Source organism: Balaenoptera physalus (assembly GCF_965194825.1).
Source record: "Balaenoptera physalus genome assembly, chromosome: 10".
In the NCBI taxonomy this organism is placed as follows: domain Eukaryota; kingdom Metazoa; phylum Chordata; class Mammalia; order Artiodactyla; family Balaenopteridae; genus Balaenoptera; species Balaenoptera physalus.
Genome location: NC_138889.1, coordinates 12,962,787 through 12,982,182, shown reverse-complemented (window position 1 = coordinate 12,982,182; position 19,396 = coordinate 12,962,787). Strand labels below are relative to the sequence as shown.

General features: G+C 48.2%; 1 protein-coding gene and 1 long non-coding RNA gene across 7 annotated transcripts in view; one reads left to right on the top strand and one right to left on the bottom strand.

Annotated features, from left to right (window-relative positions):
• The window catches only part of LOC309637028, a 38,070-nt gene extending 26,859 nt beyond the window's left edge, over positions 1-11,211 (bottom strand). The window contains exon 1 of the long non-coding RNA XR_014250379.1: positions 6,393-11,211. This is a non-coding gene — a long non-coding RNA (uncharacterized lncRNA). The remainder of the gene's footprint in view (positions 1-6,392) is intronic.
• GRIK4 (glutamate ionotropic receptor kainate type subunit 4) overlaps positions 1-19,396 on the top strand; it is a 448,540-nt gene that overhangs the window by 340,278 nt on the left and 88,866 nt on the right. The window lies entirely within an intron of this gene.

The following is a 19,396-nucleotide window of genomic DNA, read 5'->3' as shown; positions in this document are numbered from 1 at the left end:
AAGCCTTAGAAGTAGGAAAGGATGCACTAATTAGAGCTGGAAGCAGACATATTGAAGAGCCTCCTGCCTATCAGAGAGGCTGACCAAGGAAATGTACCTCTGAAGGGGTCACAGACTCACCTTTTCAGGAGATTATGAAGGATCATCATCATCTTCTTCACCACCACCACCACCATCACCATCATCTTCACCACCACCACCATCACCACCATCACCATCATCTTCACCACCACCACCATCACCACCATCACCATCATCTTCACCACCACCACCACCACCATCACCATCGTCTTCACCACCACCACCATCACCACCATCACCACCATCTGCACCACCACCACCATCATCTTCACCACCACCATCATCATTATCGTAGGGGCTTTCATTTATTAAGCTCTTACCATGGGCCATTTACCACAAGAAGTGTGTCATTTGCATTTTCTCATTTAATCCTACAAAGTAGTACTTTTTATTAATCCCCATTTTACAAGTGAGGAAATTGAGGCTCCAGGAGGCTGACTGACTTGGCCTTGAACAATGTAGTAATGGCAGTTGGTTTTGAACTCAAGTACCTCTGATTCTAAAGCCCAAGTTCTTAGCCATTATGGCAAATTATGCATCAGAATAACCTTGGTAATTTGTTAAAAATGCAGATTTTTTTAGACTCCACCCCACAAGAATCTGATTGGGTAGACCTAGCAGAGGGCCCAGGAACGGATGCAACATCCGGCACCCAAGGCGATCTGGGTGATACCCTGGGCTGCGCTGGGAGGGCCGTCACATCTGCATCCTTCCCCGCGGTCCTCGTGCCTGAGAGGCTCCAATTCAGCCCTTCTCACGGGGGCCAGTGGAGTTCCTTTTAGTAGGACAGTGATTATGCTGGGCCACGAGGCCAGGTCACCCTTCTTGGAAGACAAGAAAGTAGAAGACAGGAGTCCCAGACCAAGAGGAGAGGAGCTATGTTAACGACCCCTCGTAGCTCAGGCCCGGAGCTTCGTGATCTTTAAGCAATGACATCAGCAACCTTTTTTCATAACTTCCCAAATGGGGTGGGAGTTAGGTAGGTGGCCAGAAACTATGGGATGGAGGATCACAAAATGGTCCTTTCATGTATGTAACAAATCATGTACTGACCGCTTCCTATGAGTCAGGCACCGTGCTGGGCATGTAGGAAACAAAACTGAAAAGGCACAGTCCCTGCACCGAGGCAGCCCACACTCTGGCGAGAGAGACTGACATGGAAAAAATAAGTGCAATTTGGGTCATTAAACTCAAATCATGCCCTCGGGCTCATAATTCTCGGAACAAAGGAAGCCGCCTGCCTGTAGGAAAATTGTCAGGCAGACTTCCTGAGTCCCGGTGGGGGATGTGAAGTAAAGAACATTTATTCATTTTTTCAATATATATATTTTGAGTGCCTGTAATGTGCCAGGCTGTCTTCTAGACAGAGTTGAAAAATGGGCTTAGGGTCTGCTTCCGTGGAGCCTGTATTCTAATAGGGGACAGACAGCAGGCAAACAAATACTATATAATACATCAGTGGAGGTAAGTGCTACAGGAAAAGTGAAACAGGGTCAGGAAAAGGAAGGGATGAGAGAATAATGGGGAGAAGCAGTAGTTAGGGGAACAACGCCAAGCCCAGACCAACTCCATAGAAAGCCCAAGCTCAGGCTTTGAAAAACGCCCCTTGGCCTTCAGCCCTGCTTTGTGATACTCCGTGGAAAGAGCCCACTTCCATCAGGCAGCACCTGCGGTGACAGAGTTGCCTGGTGGCTCCAATCCCACCCTCTACTTGAAGAACAACTCGTTAAGCTCGGAGTACCTCTTCACCTTATCTGTGCTTCTCCACCAGCCGCCACTCAGGCTGGCTTTCCCAGCTGCCAGGCTGCAAGACTGCCTGAGTCATTAGGAAATAGCATTGCCAGCCACCGGCACCCATCCCTCAGCCCCACCCCAGTCCGGCAAGGGGTTCTGCTCGAAGGCATCCTACACAACAGCTGCTGCCCCTCCTTCCGCAGCACCTATGGAGGGTAGGGCTTCTCAAACCCAGGTGTGCACAAGAATGACCAACGGTGCTTGTCTTAAAATGTACGTTCCTAAGCCCTACAGCTATAAATTGCGTTAGTAAAACTGGGTGCATTCCAGGAATCTGCATCTTCTTAACTAGCACTCAGACAGATGATTATCATGCTGGTGGTCCACAGGCTGCCCTTTGACAAAGACGTACTGCAGCCTCTATGCATAGAATTTCTTCTTGACCTTCCTGCATCCCACCCCCATCGTTTTGAGCTCATGTTGAATGGAATCTGCTACAGAAGTGACCATTAAAGAGGATGATGATTTTGACCTTCAGCTACCCTAAGGGGCACACATCCTTGATTGGACTTATAAAGTGAGTCACAATAATCCTCTTTATTGCCCATTTTTCTTCAACAAATCTGGTGACCGTACCGCTGCTTTCCTGCCTGGCTCGCGTGCCGTGAGTAGCAGTGAGAACCCTGCAAGGTGTATCATGGGCACAGATATAGCTTTGCAGCTCTGGTCCCCAGGTCCCATCCCAATCACCGACCCAATCTTTGCCTCTTGACAGGTGTCCTTCCCTGCTTATCATAGGATGAAGAAACGGTTTGGGGACTGATAGTTAATTGGGCTTCTCTTCCAGGGTAGGAGGAATGTCAGTGTCACTCTCTAATATTCTCCCAATTCCATCCAAGGTGATGCTGGCAGGGGAGGGGAGAGTGACAAGGAGCATCTCTCGAGGACCTGTTGTGTACCAGAAACTACATGGGCACTTTGCACAGGTCACTTTTGTTCTGGAGGACAGCCCTTCAAAGTAGATAAACTCCCATTTCACAAGTGAGGAAACTGAAGCTCAGGGATGGTAGGTAACTTGGCCCAAGTCCACAAGTAGCAAGGACTCTGGGCAGAGCTGGAATTCACACTCAGGCTTGTCCAACTCCCAAGCCCATGCTCATGGGTCTCCCCCTCCTGGCTTTTCTCACTTTCCTGGAATCCCTAAGCCCCCAAATCAAAACACTTGACCTTGCTGCCACCTGCTGCAAACCAGGACAGAGCCTGGCTCCTGGTGACCTGCTGGGCTGGGCTTTCTTTAGTAATGGTATCTTCTCATTTGGATTTGGTTTTGTTCTTTCTCTTCCTGTCTGGGGGAGTGACTGTTAAGAGCTGGGTTTGACTATTTAGAAAGCACCACGCAGGGACCCAGTGGGTTGTAATGGTAAAATGTCTGAACCAAATACCGTATTCCCTGCCAGTGGCTGATTAAGGGATTATTACCATTTTAAAAATAGTTTCTTAGAATTTAGGGTTTTTTTTTTTTACCATTTAAAAAAATTACTGTTTTGATTCTGTTTGGAGAGGGTTTTCCATCTTGGAACTCTGTGGAGCTTCCCCTGGAGCCTGTTTGGGGGAAAATGTTCTCTACAGTGTTCTGTAAGTGACATTTCCGAACCTGGACCAGGTTCACTAGCTCCAGCCCCCAGTTTTTGCTTATCGGCGTGAGTTATCTCATCTCCATTCCATATTCTCCTTCCCCATCCCACAAAAGATGTCCTGGGTGGTACTGGAATAGTATAATCTCCCTTCCTAATTTGCGAGAAATCATATTTGAAAGAGGCGAGGGAAAAGAAGCACAGCCTTAGAGGGCCCTTAATCTCCTTCATTTTAACTTGGTTTAAAGATCAGAGGTTCCAAGCAGGCCCCCAGCGACTTTGTTAGGGCTGTAATAAGATGAGCACACCTTTCATCTGAGGATCAGAAATGGCTTAACAGGCTCTAATTAAGCCTTCGGGAGAGGGAGGGATGAGGCCGGGGAGTGTGTGTTGAGGGGTTACCTCTAGCTAAAGATGAAAATTGAAACTTTTCCGTTGGCTCACTGTATATTGCAACAGGGTACCTCAGCTTTCTTCCTCTGTGCAATGAGGATGGTAACCCCTCAACATTTGGTCTGGCTAAGCTCAAGGATTATTGAAAACTAGATTTGCATAGCACTCTCTTCTGCTTGCCTATGGTTAGACAGAAAGCTGGCTCTGCTGACATAATAAGAATGGCTATCATTTATTGGGTGTCTCCTACAAGATGCACTGTGCTGGGTGTACTTAAAATGTCTCGTCTTTTTATCAACCATGCGTAAAAGCTATTCTCTCCATCTTGCAAGTAAAGAAACTGAGAACGTCACGGTCCTCATCCATTCAGCTAGTTAGTTCCAGGCTTGAGAACTGAGTCGGGGTCTAGCTGTTTTCAAAGTCCCTGGTCTTTCCACTCTGCAGAATTGCCCAGAACATGCTGGAGGAAACTCTGAGGCCTCTGGTCTAATCTTCCAACCCAGTGCAAGAATGTTCCCCACAGCATCCCTGAGAGAAACAGCCACACCGCCTCTCCTTGAGCATGTCCTGGGCTGGGAGATTCACTGCCTCCCCAGGGACACATTCCAGAATCTTCCAGGCACTGAGTCAAAACCTGCCTCCTAGTCCTGCCCCATTAAGCAACCCAGGATAATCAGCTTTCTCTCTTTTTACCAGCTCTTCAAATATTTAAAAATAGCTTGACTTCCCTTCATTTATTCATCCTCTTCTGAAACTTAGCATAAAAATTTTTTGAGCACCTACTTCGTGTCAAGGGCTAGAAATGCGAGATAAATAAGTCATGGTTCCTTCCAGAGCTCCTAGTCTTTTGGGAAAGGCAAAAACTGCAGTCAATAATCACTGTCTAGTGCTTGAGTTGTTCTGCCCCTCTGATTTTTTTCCTCCCCCGAACAGTGGCCCATAGCTGTTTCCAATGCGACACAGGTGACAAATCTTTCACCACGAATGCTTTTTGGTTTGTCTGGGGCTCTATTAAAACATAAGGCCCAAAGTGGGTACCAGCTTCCAGATGGGGCAAACTGGCACAGAGCTGAGAGCACTGTGGGACTTTCACCGTCCTCACTCAAAACACTCAGTTTCTACTCACCACATTAAGTTGCTTACTGGAATTAGTCTTCAAATTTTTGATTCATTCTGAACTCTGGGGCTTGGAGTCAATTAATTACTCCTCTTGCCCCTCCCCCTAATCCCCACTTCCAAAATACACAGGGTTATTGTCACATGAACTTTTCATAGAAACCAGCCCTGGGCCACCTTTTCCTGGACCATGGATCCATTTAACTCTGTTCCCATGGAGACTGGCAGAGCTGGCCAGGAGTGGGCGAATAAAAAACATTGTGAACCGACAGCCATATTTTGTTTTCCAAAGCTGATACAAACTCAGCTTTCCAAGGGCCTGATTTCCTGGAATGACTTGAGTGTAGCTGTAACCAGACACGGGAGGGTGGACAAGTGGCTTTTGTGAGTCACCCTTGCAAACCAAGACTTCAGGGATGCAGTGTCTTCTAGAAGGTTTGGGGAATCCATCTCCAACTTCCCGAAGTTCCGGCAGGTCCCACCAATTGCTGGGAGGACAGGAAGCCTCTCTTTGATCTCCTGTGCTGCCCTCTTCCCTGACAGAAGCCCACACACAGGCATGTCTGCCCCCTTTCCGGGGAGGTCTGGGTGGGATGGTCCAGCATTTGTGGCCATAGAACGTGCTTCAGCTGCACCTCTGAGTAATACAAAGACAGCTACACTTCTTATCATGGCCCTCTCAGCCAGAACACCAGGAAGTGTAGCAGACCTGCTGGGGTCTCTCCCCGCTCCAGACCGCTCCTCCTACTTGAAAAGCAAAGAACAATGGAAAATCCTAAAAACACACTGTCAGGTGATGGTCTGTGTTGCCATTGCCCGTACATGGCATTGGGGGAACAGTGAGGACGGAGACACCCTCTCCATGGACACATCACCCACCCCCGGCATCTGTGCCCTGTCCCCCACCCCTGTTAGTATGAGCCTCTGGGACAGCTCAGATCCCACCTGCGCTAATGAGAAGTCATTAAGGCTCAGACAAGTTGCCAGTGGGCAAGCTGCTAGGAGGGCACCCGTGATTGCTACTGTGGAATACATTTTCAATCCGAGGAGGGAGTTTACCATAAATATGCAGATCCTTTGAAGCTGCCTTTGTGGGTCCTGGCTCAGAGCACAGGAGTAGGGTTTGATTGCTGGAAATCAGGAGCCTCGTGTGCCAACTGCCCGGCTGGGGGACGGACCTGACAAGAGAGGACCGGCTAGGGGTGCTGCTTGATGGGCCATTCCCAGAGACTTGGCCTTTGATGAGGAAATTCTGAGGCAGCAGGTTCTCCAGAGGGAGGGGAGAAAGAGATTGGTGGTCTGGGGGCTGCTTTGAAGGTTACTGAGAAGTCACTTATTCCTTTTTTTTTTTTTTTTTAATTTATTTATTTATGGCTGTGTTGGGTCTTCGTTTCTGTGCGAGGGCTTCCTCTAGTTGCGGCGAGCGGGGGCCACTCTTCATTGCGGTGCGCGGGCCTCTCACTATCGCGGCCTCTCTTGTTGCGGAGCACAGGCTCCAGACGCGCAGGCTCAGTAATTGTGGCTCACGGGCCCAGTTGTTCCGCGGCATGTGGGATCCTCCCAGACCAGGGCTTGAACCCGCGTCCCCTGCATTGGCAGGCGGACTCTCAACCACTGCGCCACCAGGGAAACCCACTTATTCCTTTTAATTAAGGCACCGGGAGAAGGGGGGTTGGCGTGAGGTTTAAAATAGTTGACGATATCACAGAATAGCCTACATTCTTAGGGTTGGAGGAGACCTGAAAGGTTATCAAGTCCAGTTCTCTCCACCACAGAAAGCAGATGGGAACGTCATTCCTGGGCTGAAAACCTCTCCGTGGCCCCCATTTGCTTTCAGGGTAAATGGCAGCTCCAGAGCAAGGCTGTCCCGTGCTGGTCCCTGCCTACCTTCGAGCCTCCTCCTGTGCCATCCCCCTCCACCGCCCCGTGCCTGTGCCCTCAAGCCCCATTTCTCGCCCGGCCGCTCCTGCTCATGTCTCCAGAGCTCAGGTCACAGAGTCCCTCCTCAGGGAGCCTCCAAGTGCTCCCGTTACCTGCTCCCCGGGCCTCTGCCTCTGCTGTAGCGTGCCCACGCTGCCATTGCTGCAGGCTTGGGAACGCTGTGAGTACAGACCGCCCAGCTGGGAGAAGAGATGTACCAGTGAACGAGGGACTGGGGTGCTAGGACCTGGGGAGTGTGCGGAGAGCGTGGGGACCGAGGATTTTGTCACGAGACTGTTCCAAAGCCACTGCTCCCCATTTGTGCAAGAGAGATTCCACACGACAAGCCTCCCCACTGGCAACTGGAATTTGAAGATTGGCGTGGAAGGCCCCTCCGATCACTGATGCGTTTCTCCCTTTCCATTTGCTTTCCGTTCTCTAACAGCAATAGTCCTCTCGTTAATTGAAAGTCTATCAGGTGCCTCATCCTGTGAGGGCATCTGGTTCTCCTGGCCACCCCCAGGATGACTGACAGCCGAGGGACAGAAGAGCTGGCTTCCGAAGGGTGTTGCCTGACGGCCTTCTCTCCTCATGCCTCCCTGGCCCACAGACTTCTGGTTCTTTCTCCCAAAGCACAGGGACTTCCGGCTTATCAGCTTTGATGGAAAAGTCACTGACTATAGAAGCTTATTCACACATCAGCCGGCAAACAAATTAGAGCTACTTAGAATTTCAAACGGGGGGCTGCTTTTGGACAGAGGAGCAGGGTTTTAAAGGACTGCGCTTGAAATCTATTTCTTGTAATATGCCCGATCACGCAGCCCGCCTGAGCTCAGCCTGGGGAAGTTTGCCAGTTCTGAGTGACTGCTTCCTGCGCCTCTTCAGCCGGCTCATGCCTGGGAGAGCTGCTAATTTAGTCTCAGGAAGCAGCCCGCATCAGTCAGCTCTGATGAGACACGGGGCAGGCTCCAGGCCAGAGGTGTGGGGAGCGCAGACAGGCGGGCGGGGGGAAGGGAAAATCCAGGGAGGTGAGAGGGAGCTGTATGCAGGGCAGGCACCGTGGGGACATGGAAGGGCTCAGGCCAGTGCCAGCTCTCGTAGCTCCCCACGTTCCGTTCCTTGATTGCATCCTCAGTAAAACAGGAACGACGGTCATCATAGGATCTGCTCTGTGTGCGTCATCAAATGTTTGTGAGAACAAAATGAAATATTTTTTATAGATGTGCTTTGAGGATTCCACTCTATTGTGCACATTTTAGTTCTGCTGTCTCTCAGGGGGATGTCTGTCGATATATTTCTCTTTCTCTGCATGCAGTATTCCTGGGATTTCGCTTCTCGCCTGGTTTGGGGAAAGACAAAGCAGGGCTGAGCCATATGCTCACGTCACTCCTGCTGCAACTCCAGAGCCCTGCAAGAAGGCTGCAAGGGCCAGCCCGTGCCAACCAGGCTGGCAGAAATAAATTCTGCCAGCTGGCCCCTCCCTGCTTCAGGAAGGGTTCCCCACGGCCCTCCTCCACCCCTCCCTCTCCTTCCTCTGTCCCTAACCTCTGTCCTCCACTCCCTAACGTGGTGGTATCACCAGTTCCACTTTGCAGTGGCTCTGGGTGGGTGTGCAGACAAAAACCAGAAGTCAAGGCTCTACTCCTGGGAGAATCCCCAGCTCATCTAGGGCCTGCCTGACATGGCACTGCCCAGACAAGAGCTGCTGACACCCCCCCCCAACTAAAAGCTCCCCATCTTCCCAGAGCACGGTGAGGCCCAGCCACACACCATCTCCCACCTGCAGCCTGCATCCACCTAGGGGCAGCAATGGGCCATCCTCAGTCCATCCTGAAAGCTCAGCGATGCATCTGCCCCCACCCTCCAGCATTCTCCTGACTCCTGGAGGACGGCAGGTGGGGGAGATCAGCTTCATCCTTCAGCCCAGATGCTTCGTTAGAACCATTAGTTCAATTGGCATCTGCCGTTCAGAGCTCAAAGTTGTGTATTATTAATACAACTGCTTCTCCAAGATACTTCTGTACCCGGCGAACTTAACAAATGAAGCCGGGCACTCTCCATGCCCTGACTGTGTCGTGTTCGTGGGCAGTGATTTTCTTGTAAGATGAAAAATCTCGAGCATGCCTGAGCTCTCTGATAAATTCTCTCCTCGGCAGCTAAGTGAAAATGTCTTCCGTCTTCTGGGAGGTGAGAGAGGGCTGTGCAGCTGAGTCTTCATATTTACAGACTCTGCCGTGCACTCACCCCATGCTGGTTTGATTATCTTCCCAAATGTTTAGAAGAGAGTCTGTGAGATTTTTGACCATATGGGAAAAAAGGAGGGAGTTGAGATGTAGGCAAAAGAAATCATCAAAATCAGTACATCTGTCCAAAAAGAAAGGTGATGTGCGTATCCTCACTGCCCTGCTCGGGGAAATTTAACTTCTGAAACCCTAAGCTAGTTGTAGAGTCTATTAGATTCCTAAGAGCATCCCTGGGGATTAGCATATTTAGCCAGAGCCCAGTGGGGTGAGCTGAGCTCCATTCCTGCCCTACATAGTATGTATCTGTCACCAGAGCCGCTGTCGGTTTGTTCTCTTTGGCAGGAGGAGTGGTGAGGGCGAGACTAAATTCCACTTCACATGCCAGAGGTTGGGCGTTCGGGATAGAAGTCTGGGCACATCTTTGGCAAGAGTCGAAAATTCAGGTGCAGACGAGTACAGTTGATCTGCATTATTTGCAGATTTCGTATTTGCAAATTGGTCTACTCACTAAAATATATTTGTAACCCCAATGCAATACTCATGGTGCTTTCACAGACACACACAGAGCAGTGAAAAATTTGAGTGGGTTGCCAGGCGTGTTTCCAGCTGGGGTCCAGCAAGGTGATGCTCTGCCTTCTTTCGGCTCATACTGTAAACAAGTGTGCTTTTCACAGTCTCTGCAGTGTCATGTCTTTCACATGTTTGTGCTTTTTCTTGGAGATTTTGCTGTTTAAAATAACCCTCGTACTTAACGCTGAAGTGCTGTCTAGTGTTCCTAAGGGCAAGAAATCTGCAATGTGCCTTACAGAGAAAATACAGGCGTTAGAAAAGCGTTGTTCAGGCATGACATTTAATGCTGTTGTCCAATATTATTGAATCAACAGTATGTATTAAATAAGATGTCTATCAGCAGAAACACACCTAAATCGAGGTTATGTGTTAATTGATTGATGAAAATGTTGTGACCAGAGGTTCACAGGAACGTAACCCTGTTTTTCCCTTAGGAGAAATGGTTCAGCCTCCCTAATTCAGTGCTTGTGGCAACCTTATAGAACACAACTACCATGAATAACGAGAACCAACTGTAATGAGTTCAGCCAGGAGAGAAGACCAGGAAGGAGCAAACAAGAATGGCTGAAGTTTTCCTACAGTGGCCTTTTCCTTCTGCATTCATGACCCCATACTCCTGCTCTCTTGTTTTCTCACAATGTCCAAGGACCTCATCTGCCCCTTGATACTCTGGCCTTGCTTCTGATTCCCCTGATGTAGAAGTAGAATCTAGATCTCACATTCTTGGGGCCGAAAGGATTAATAAAGGCCCTCTAGATCACTACTCAAATCAAATGCTTGAATTCTTGCAAATGTGTTCTCATGAAGTAGAGTCTGTGCTTGAATGCCTCCAGTGTTGGGGAACTCAGTACCTATAGGGACAGCATATTCCATCTTGGGAAGCTCTCATTGTTAGAAAGTTTCTCCATCTATTGGGTGGAATTCTTTCTTTCTGAAGCCCTCTTCCTTTTGTCCTTAGTTCCATTTCTTGGGTCCACACATCTAGTCCATCCTTCCCAGCACTGCCTGTACTTGTTCCTTCTAGAATGTGATTTCAATCTCTTTGCTGGTCAATATGCTTGGAATACACTCCAGTTAGTCTATGCTTCACTGAAAGAGTGGTGTGTGGAACAATATGCAATATTCAGGTGTGGTCTGAGTAGAAGAGCACTCTTCCCTTGCATCAAACCTGCCACCCCTTTGTAAGTAGTGTGTGCCGCTGACTGGCTGAAATATCTGGTGAATTGGATAATAATGTGTGAACACTTTGATATTTATTTCCATGTTGACCAGCTCTCACACCAGGCTCGCTAATGGAGGAATGCCAGGCATCAATCAGCCCCCGGGCTCAGAGAGAGCTGTTTCCTGGCAGGTGGGAGAGTGCCCTTCCTGACAGTCTTCTCATAGGTGGCCACCTGCTTCATCTTTTTCTTTTTTAGTAGAACTTTTTTTTTTAATTTTTAAATTTTATTTTTGGCTGTGTTGGGCCTTTGCTGCACGGGGACTTTCTCTAGTTGCTGTGAGCAGGGGCTACTCTTCGTTGCGGTGAGCATGGGCTACTCTTCGTTGTGGTGCGCGGGCTTCTCATTGCGGTGGCTTCTTTTGTTGTGGAGCATGGGCTCTAGGCACGCAGGCTCAGTAGTTATGGCTTGCGGGCTCAGCGGTTGTGGTGCACGGGCTTAGTTGCTCCGTGGCATGTGCGATCTTTCCGGACCAGAGATCGAACCCGTGTCCCCTCCGTTGGCAGGCGGATTCTTAACCACTGAACCACCAAGGAAGTCCAACCTGCTTCATCTTCGTGTCCAGGCAGCCGAGCTTCCCGTGCCCTCCTACAGTCACCTTCGGAGGCCTCTTTGTGTTGTCTTGTCCCCAGCTTTGCCCCACAGCCCTTTGAAAAGCTATATCACACTATAAATCTACCTGGCACTTTCAGGAATTCATGTATGAGTTGGAAGGGGCTAGACTAGATCCTTCTTTTATAGGTTAGATGACTGAAGACTCAAAAGAAGGGACTTGCCCAAAGGAATTTCATAATTCAATTCAACAGATATTTATTGAGCACCCATTCTAGGCCGGGCACTGTCCTGTGAGCTGGAGCTCCAAAGGCGAATTTATTAATGCAATTGTCAGATTTTTTTTTTTTTTTTAACTTTTGGGTTTTTATTTATTTACTTATTTATGGCTTTGTTGGGTCTTCGTTTCTGTGCGAGGGCTTTCTCTAGTTGCGGCAAGTGGGGGCCACTCTTCATCGCGGTGCGCGGGGCTCTCGTTATCGTGACCTCTCGTGTTGCGGAGCGCAGGCTCCAGACGCGCAGGCTCAGTAATTGTGGCTCATGGGCCTAGCTGCTCCGCGGCATGTGGGATCTTCCCAGACCAGGGCTCGAACCCGTGTCCCCTGCATTGGCAGGCAGATTCTCAACCACTGCGCCACCAGGGAAGCCCCAGTTGTCAGATATATACTAAGCACTGATTCCACACTAGGCATTGGGCATATGTGGGGAATAAGTCAGAGCCTCACCAGTCATGGAATGTATTTTGTAGTGCAGGAAATGGACTTGAAGCAAATAATTATCTAAATAATTATATGAAATAAATAATTATCTAAATAATTACATGATGAGTGCTACAAAGAAGAAGTTCGGGGCATTATGCCTGAGTCTCTGTGATGGGGAGTGAGAGATTGGGAAGGGCCTCCCCAAGGGGGTGACATTCAGGCCAAAGGCTGGTGGATAGCTGGGCATCCCCAGGTGAAGGGGACTGTGAAGAGCCCAGACAAGGGCGGCCAGAGCGAGTGGTCACGTGTGGAATTCAGAGACCAGAGCCAGTTGAAGACAGGGCCACATCAGGAAGCCAGAATCCCTGATGCTTTACTTTTTCCACTGTCCTCTTCCTCAAACTTTATTTAAATATCCTCTCATATATCACCTCATACCAGTCAGAATGGCCATCATCAAAAAATCTACAAACTATAAATGCTGGAGAGGGTGTGGAGAAAAGGGAACCCTCTTGCACTGTTGGTGGGAATGTAAATTGATACAGCCACTATGGAGAACAGTATGGAGGTTCCTTAAAAAACTAAAAATAGAACTACCATACGACCCAGCAATCCCACTACTGGGCATATACCCTGAGAAAACCATAATTCAAAAAGAGTCATGCACCACAATGTTCATTGCAGCTCTATTTACAATAGCCAGGACATGGAAGCAACCTACATGTCCATCGACAGATGAATGGATAAGGATGTGGCACATATATACAATGGAATATTACTCAGACATAAAAAGAAACGAAACTGAGTTATTTGTAGTGAGGTGGATGGACCTAGAGACTGTCATACAGAGTGAAGTAAGTCAGAAAGAGAAAAACAAATACCATATGCTAACACATATATATGGAATCTAAAAAAAAAAAATGGTTCTGAAGAACCTAGGGGCAGGACAGGAATAAAGACGCAGACGTAGAGAATGGACTTGAGGACATGGGTAAGGGGAAGGGTAAGCTGGGATGAAGTGAGAGAGTGGCATGGACATATATACACTACCAAATGTAAAATAGATAGCTAGTGGGAAGCAGCTGCATAGCACAGGGAGATCAGCTCGGTGCTTTGTGACCACCTGGAGGGGTGGGCTAGGGAGGGTGGGAGGGAGACGCAAGATGGAGGAGATATGGGGATGTATGTATATGTATAGCTGATTCACTTTGTTATACAGCAGAAACTAACACACCATTGCAAAGCAATTATACTCCAATAAAGATGTTTAAATAAATAAATAAATATCCTCTTATAAATACGTAAGTCAGAATCAAAGGCAAGGAAAAGCAAAGTCTGACCTCAGGGATGTGGACTTTCAAGCAGGAAAGCTTATGGCAAATACCAATGGATAAGGAATAACAATTAAAATGTTTTCCAAACATTTAACTACACATCCACAGCCCAGGAAAGTTAATATCTTGGGGGCAGTGCAGCAGAGTGGACCTGCCTGGGTTTGAATCTGCATTAAGTGTGGAACTTTGGGCAAGAAACCTAACCTCTCCGAGCCTCAGTTTTCTAATCTGTAAAATGGGGATGATAGTATCAACAGTACCTCCCTTATAGTGTGGTTGGGAAGATTAAATAACAAATGTAAAGCATTTAGTCTAGTATTTGACATGTGATAAATGCTCCAAAGTATCAGCTTGTATAATTTTCTTATAGTTAGTCCTTTAGTTATAAGTAACTAGGATAGGAGTTCACTGATGCCCAAAATGTATTTATGGAGCGTCAGTTGTGTTGCAGGTACTCTGCTAGGGGCTGCGTATAGAGTAGTGAACAGGTAAGGTGTCCGAATCCCCTGGGCCAGGCACTTTCATCCTTTTTGAGCATGACTCGCATTCTAGTTGCCAATCCAGGATGCACATTAACACCCACCTACACATAATTGAAACCAAAGCTTATGAAACAGTAGTTGCCCCTGGTGTGTGGGTTGCACTCTGATCTATTCTGGATATATATTTCATTTTTAAAATGCAGGTCTTAACCCACTAAATTGATTTCCTAACCCACTAACGGGTAGCAGCCGCAGTTGAACAAAACACTGCCTTCGACCAACTCAGCTGAAGGCTTAATCAGCCCAGGAAGGGCTCATTTGATAGGAAGTCTTCCCAGCTTTCCCCGGGATTGTTTTTGATCTCTTACCTTTGGCATTTGCCACTGTTGTCCTTTGATCCTGGGTTTTTACAGTATTGTGCATGTAAGCACATATTTTCCGCTAAAAGAATATTTTGGCTGAGAGAATGAGCTCTTCCGCCAACATCGATAACTCCCTTTGTTCCCCAGGTCAACCCCTCAGGCAGGGGCCCTCACTCATGATCCAGTCTCCCACGTGAACTAAAGTTTTATGATTGGAGATATTAGATTTAAAGTCAATAAACATTTTGTTCCGTCACGCCAGAGGTTCACCATGGAGGCTTACATTACAAATCTTTTTGGCTGGTCATATATCAAGGCACAGACCTATACTATAGACACTCCAAACTATAACTCAGTCTCAATTCCTGAGGCCTCTAGCCGTAGTGGTTCACATCTGACTGTCATTCTTTTCCTGCCTGTATGTTGAAATTAGTTCCGTGAACTCAAGGAGACACTAATACATTATTTTATGTATTCTTCCTAGTGAGAACTTCAACTTCGAACCCTGAAACTGAGGTTAAAAAAAACGGAGTCGTTGGTTATGGCTCGTCCACCTTTGGGATGGCCCTAGAGAACGAGGATCGGGAAGAAAGAGCTTGCGTTTGCATAGGGCTTTAAACTTTTGTCACATCTGTGATCACCTCATATCATCCCAATAAGAGGAGAAGGGGAGAGAGGCTAACTACCCTTGTCTTACAGGCAGCAAAATTGACTTCCCAGGGCCACACAGCACATGGCAGCGTAGAACTTGACTTCTGCTCAGCTGCGTTTCCACCAGACGGACAGTAGTGCTATTATCTTAAGTTCCCATAGCTTATTATGGCTCATCAAAAGCCATCGTACACACTAACTCAGTTGATTAGCAACAGCATTGCTGTACTATGGGTAGGCAGATTCGTTGATTTCCACTTTGCAGATGAGGAAGATTCAGAGAGGTTAAGTGACTTGCTCAAGGTCACAGAGCTTACGCATGGCAGAAGAGTTAAGAAAATGTAGGTCTCCTGGTGCCCTCCCTCTGCATCTCCCCGTGCTAAGCCCCTAAGAAACTACCCTGTGCCTTGGTCAGGATCACTCTCGTGGACTCTTGTAGCTGAATACCTTCAGGTTTGTATTCTCCAAAGAACAAGTTCACGGTGATCAGAGAGGTGTGTGGGAAGGCCCAGATCTTTTTATTTATTTATTTATTTATTTATTTTTATTTATGGCTGTGTTGGTTCTTCGTTTCTGTGCGAGGGCTTTCTCTAGTTGCGGCGAGCGGGGGCCACTCTTCATCGCGGTGCGCGGGCCTCTCACTATCGCGGCCTCTCTTGTTGCGGAGCACGGGCTCCAGATGCGCAGGCTCAGTAATTGTGGCTCACGGGCCCAGCTGCTCCGCGGCATGTGGGATCTTCCCAGACCAGCGCTCGAACCCGTGTCCCCTGCTTTGCCAGGCAGATTCTTAACCACTGCGCCACCAGGGAAGCCCGGCCCAGATCTTAAGGTCGGGCTAGCCTGCACCTGCCCTACCCCGACCAGATAGTATAGCAGTAAATCGAACCTGAGTTCAAATCCCAGTTCCATCCTCTATTAACTGTGATCCTCGGCAAGTTGTTTGACATCTCTGAGTCTCAATTCCATTCATTCATTCATTCAACAAAAACTTGTATGAAATGCCTACATGAAGCCCTTCAGTGTTATTACTGTTGTCTGAAGCGCCTACATTTCTCAGGTGGGAATGATAACAGGGTTGTTATGCAGAATCAGAGAAATTTACATAAGCACATCACGTGGCTGAGTGCCCAGCGTGCAAAGGTGATGAGTAAGTGTTTGCGAAATCTGACTCTGGAGCAGAAGGGCTTGCCCGGCCGTGGAGTTATGTCAGCCTGTCTAGAAGCTGCATCCTGGCAGCGCTGAGTGCAAAGAACAATCATCTACACGTACATAAAATATTAAATGTTACAGAGCCATGTTTGTACTCACAGAGGCGGGTATGGATGTCAGGAAATCCCTCAGGGTTTTAAAAATGAATCCCTTTTTATCTATTTGGGAGAGAACAAAGCGGCAAAATGACAACCTCAAGTGATTCTCGGCGGGAGCAGGAGAGCTGCGAGCGAGAAGCGTGTGGCTGCTCTGGGCGGGACCGCCCAGCTCAGGCGACAGCGGAGGGCTGTCGCCCAGCGGCACAGGGAGAAAGACAGGTGGTGAGCAATGGTCTCATTAATGAGTGTATAATGACAGCCCGAGCCAGATGCTCTAAAGGAAAAGAATGTGGTTCGGGGAGAAGTTTGATTTGGGGAGTTAAAGGAAAGGCTTCCTGAAGGTAGTGATTTCTCAACTGAGGCCTGAGGGGTTAACAGGTATAAACTAGATCAAGGTTTGGAAAACTTCTTTTTATAAAATAGGCCCAGATAGTAAAAATTTAGACTTTGCAGCTTTACTGTTGTAGGTGAGTGCAGTCACAGACAGTACATCAGTGAATCGGCCTGACTATGTTCCAATAAAACTTTATTTCCTGAAACAGGCAGCGGGCCGGATTGGGCCTGTAGTCCGTGGTCTGCCAACCCCTGAACTAGCTGAAATGGGGCTGGGGGCCAAGGGGTCGGGCAGCAAGGAGAGTCCAGACAGGGAACAGCACGCACAGAGACCCTGGCAGGAAGGCGCTTGTTGCACGTGAACTCATAGGTGTGCCAGGAGCACAGATAAAGCCGGGAAAGATGGTGTGAGATGAGCGTGGAGGGTGGACAGAGGCCAGGCCTCATGGGGCTTGGTGGGCCACGTTAAGGATTTTGGTTTCTATCCTTAAACGAAAGTGGGAGAAGAATTGAAAGGTTTCAGCAGGGGCCGGTGTGATCCTAGTTGAGACTTGATAGAGGCGGCTGGCTGCTTCTGAGTGGAGAACAGAACAAAGAGAGGGCCCGGAGGATCCTAGCCCAGGGCAAGTTCAGTGGGAGCTTGAATTAGGGTGGAGGGCAGGGAAAGGTGAGACTCGGGGAACTCAAGTGACTTGCTCAGGGTCACCCAGCCCTGAGGTCACAGTGCTGGAGGCTAATGCAGTCTCCGGGTGACACACAACCAGCTCTTTCAGCAGGCGATGCCTGCGGTCAGGGCCCCTGGACAAGCCTTTCCCGTGGTGCATTGCTGAGGGAGTGACCAGCTTGCTTACGCTGACCCAGGGTCACACGGCAGACCACACTCATTCGACTGTACAGTAGTCACCTCTCCAAGGGACCGTGGGTTGCCCATATCAACGTCACAGGGTCTGTTCACTCAAGGCCCTAGGCCCCATCAGGCCTTATCTGTACTTTCCTTACAGCAGTGCTTTCGAGCTTGGTCCCTTGGTTGCTCCGCCAGGAATCTTAAACACAGATGCTGGAAGGAAAGGACCAATTCGAGACAGCTATCCAAATAGCGGAAGGAAATGACAGTTCACAATCAGAAAAGAGACACTATGAAAAGTAGACAAATTAACTTATGAAAGCACAGAAATGAGGGTGAGGCCACCACATTTCAGTAACCAATGAGCAGGACAGGATAATAATTGGCTTCAAAATGATGACACTGCACGAAGGTAAAGACGTCCACTCTGTTTAAGAGGACAGCAGAAAGTATAATTCCCTTTGAAAGAATTTTGGGAAATAATTCTTGCAAATAAATAATTAAAACCCTCCCCCTCAATTTTAGCGCTTAAAGGAGCAACATTATTATTTTTTTATTTGAATTTTATTTTATTTATTTAATTTTTATACAGCCAGGGAACAAGATTATTACTAATTTATATGGATTCTGTGTCCTTTGGGGAAGTTGGATAAATGATACTTTCTGTGCACGTGCAAACACATGTCATATCAGTTATATTTACCTCAATTTTCATATTTGACAAAGCACTTCTAGTTTCTTCTAAGAGCATAGAATCAGTAGTGAGAAGGAATACACATTTGTTTTAAATATTGTGATCTCCATGAAGCAGCACATTGGTTTTCTCCACGCCTCAGCTCTGTGATTCAGGTAAATTATTACCTATGTGGACATCACTTTCCTTACTCATAAGTAGGGTGGCAGTGAGATTCGTAAGCATAAACGAGCGCCCAGCACAGGGCCTGTGAGCGTGGTGGCTGGAGCCAGCTTGCCCGGACAGCCAGAGCCCGTTATACGCTTCTCTTCCCAACTCGGTGTCCCGTGACTGCATGTGGGTAGCTTGAAGTCAGCCATGGTGGGCGTGTTTACACCACAGAAGTGGGCAGATCAGACAAGGCCTTTTTTCCTGGAGAGCCAGTTTTTAAACGTTTCCTAGCTTGCCACAGGTGGGTCTTCAGCCGCTCTTCATTCCTGCACCCATGCCTCTCCCTGACATCATGTTTGTCGTCTGAGTTGCTCTATGTGCTCTGCTCGAATCCAGCTTGCATCAGAATCACCGGAGAGCTGGCTACAACACGTACTGCTGGGTCCTGCTCCTAGACTGTCTGATTTAGTCAGTCTGGAACGGGGCCCAAGAATTTGCATTTCTAACACTGACGTTGCCGATGCAGGAACCAAAGTATGAGACACTGGTCTAATCTACTAAACTGGAGTCTACAGTGCAAAGTGTAGGGCACAGAAGAGATTCCCGTCTTCTGTCTCTGACGATGGCATGACAAATTCAATGAATACTCACCTTGTTCTTGGCACATATACCATCAGATTTAATCTCAAGAACCCTAGGAAGTAATCATTACTATTTTAACCCCCATTTTATAGCTGGGGAAACTGAGGCTCAGAGAGATTAAGTAACTCACCCAGGGTCACGCAGCTCATAGGCAGAGAAGCCAAGTTAAACTCAGGTCCTCCCACTCTGGGGCCATTGCATTCGTGGTACAGACTGTGGGAAGCTCAGTGGTGAGTAGAGGCTGGAGTCAGCATGCCCAGCTGTGCACCCGCAGGGCCACATCAGCCCAGGGGGTGCCTTTTTCTTACCTGCCTTAAGGTGCTGTATGGGCTTGCAGTGGTGGTGTCCAAATCCATACCCTCGCCTCCCTTCACTGCAACCCCTGGAGTCTCTAAACTGGTGGGAAGGCAGAGCAAGTGGGAGAGACAGAAAG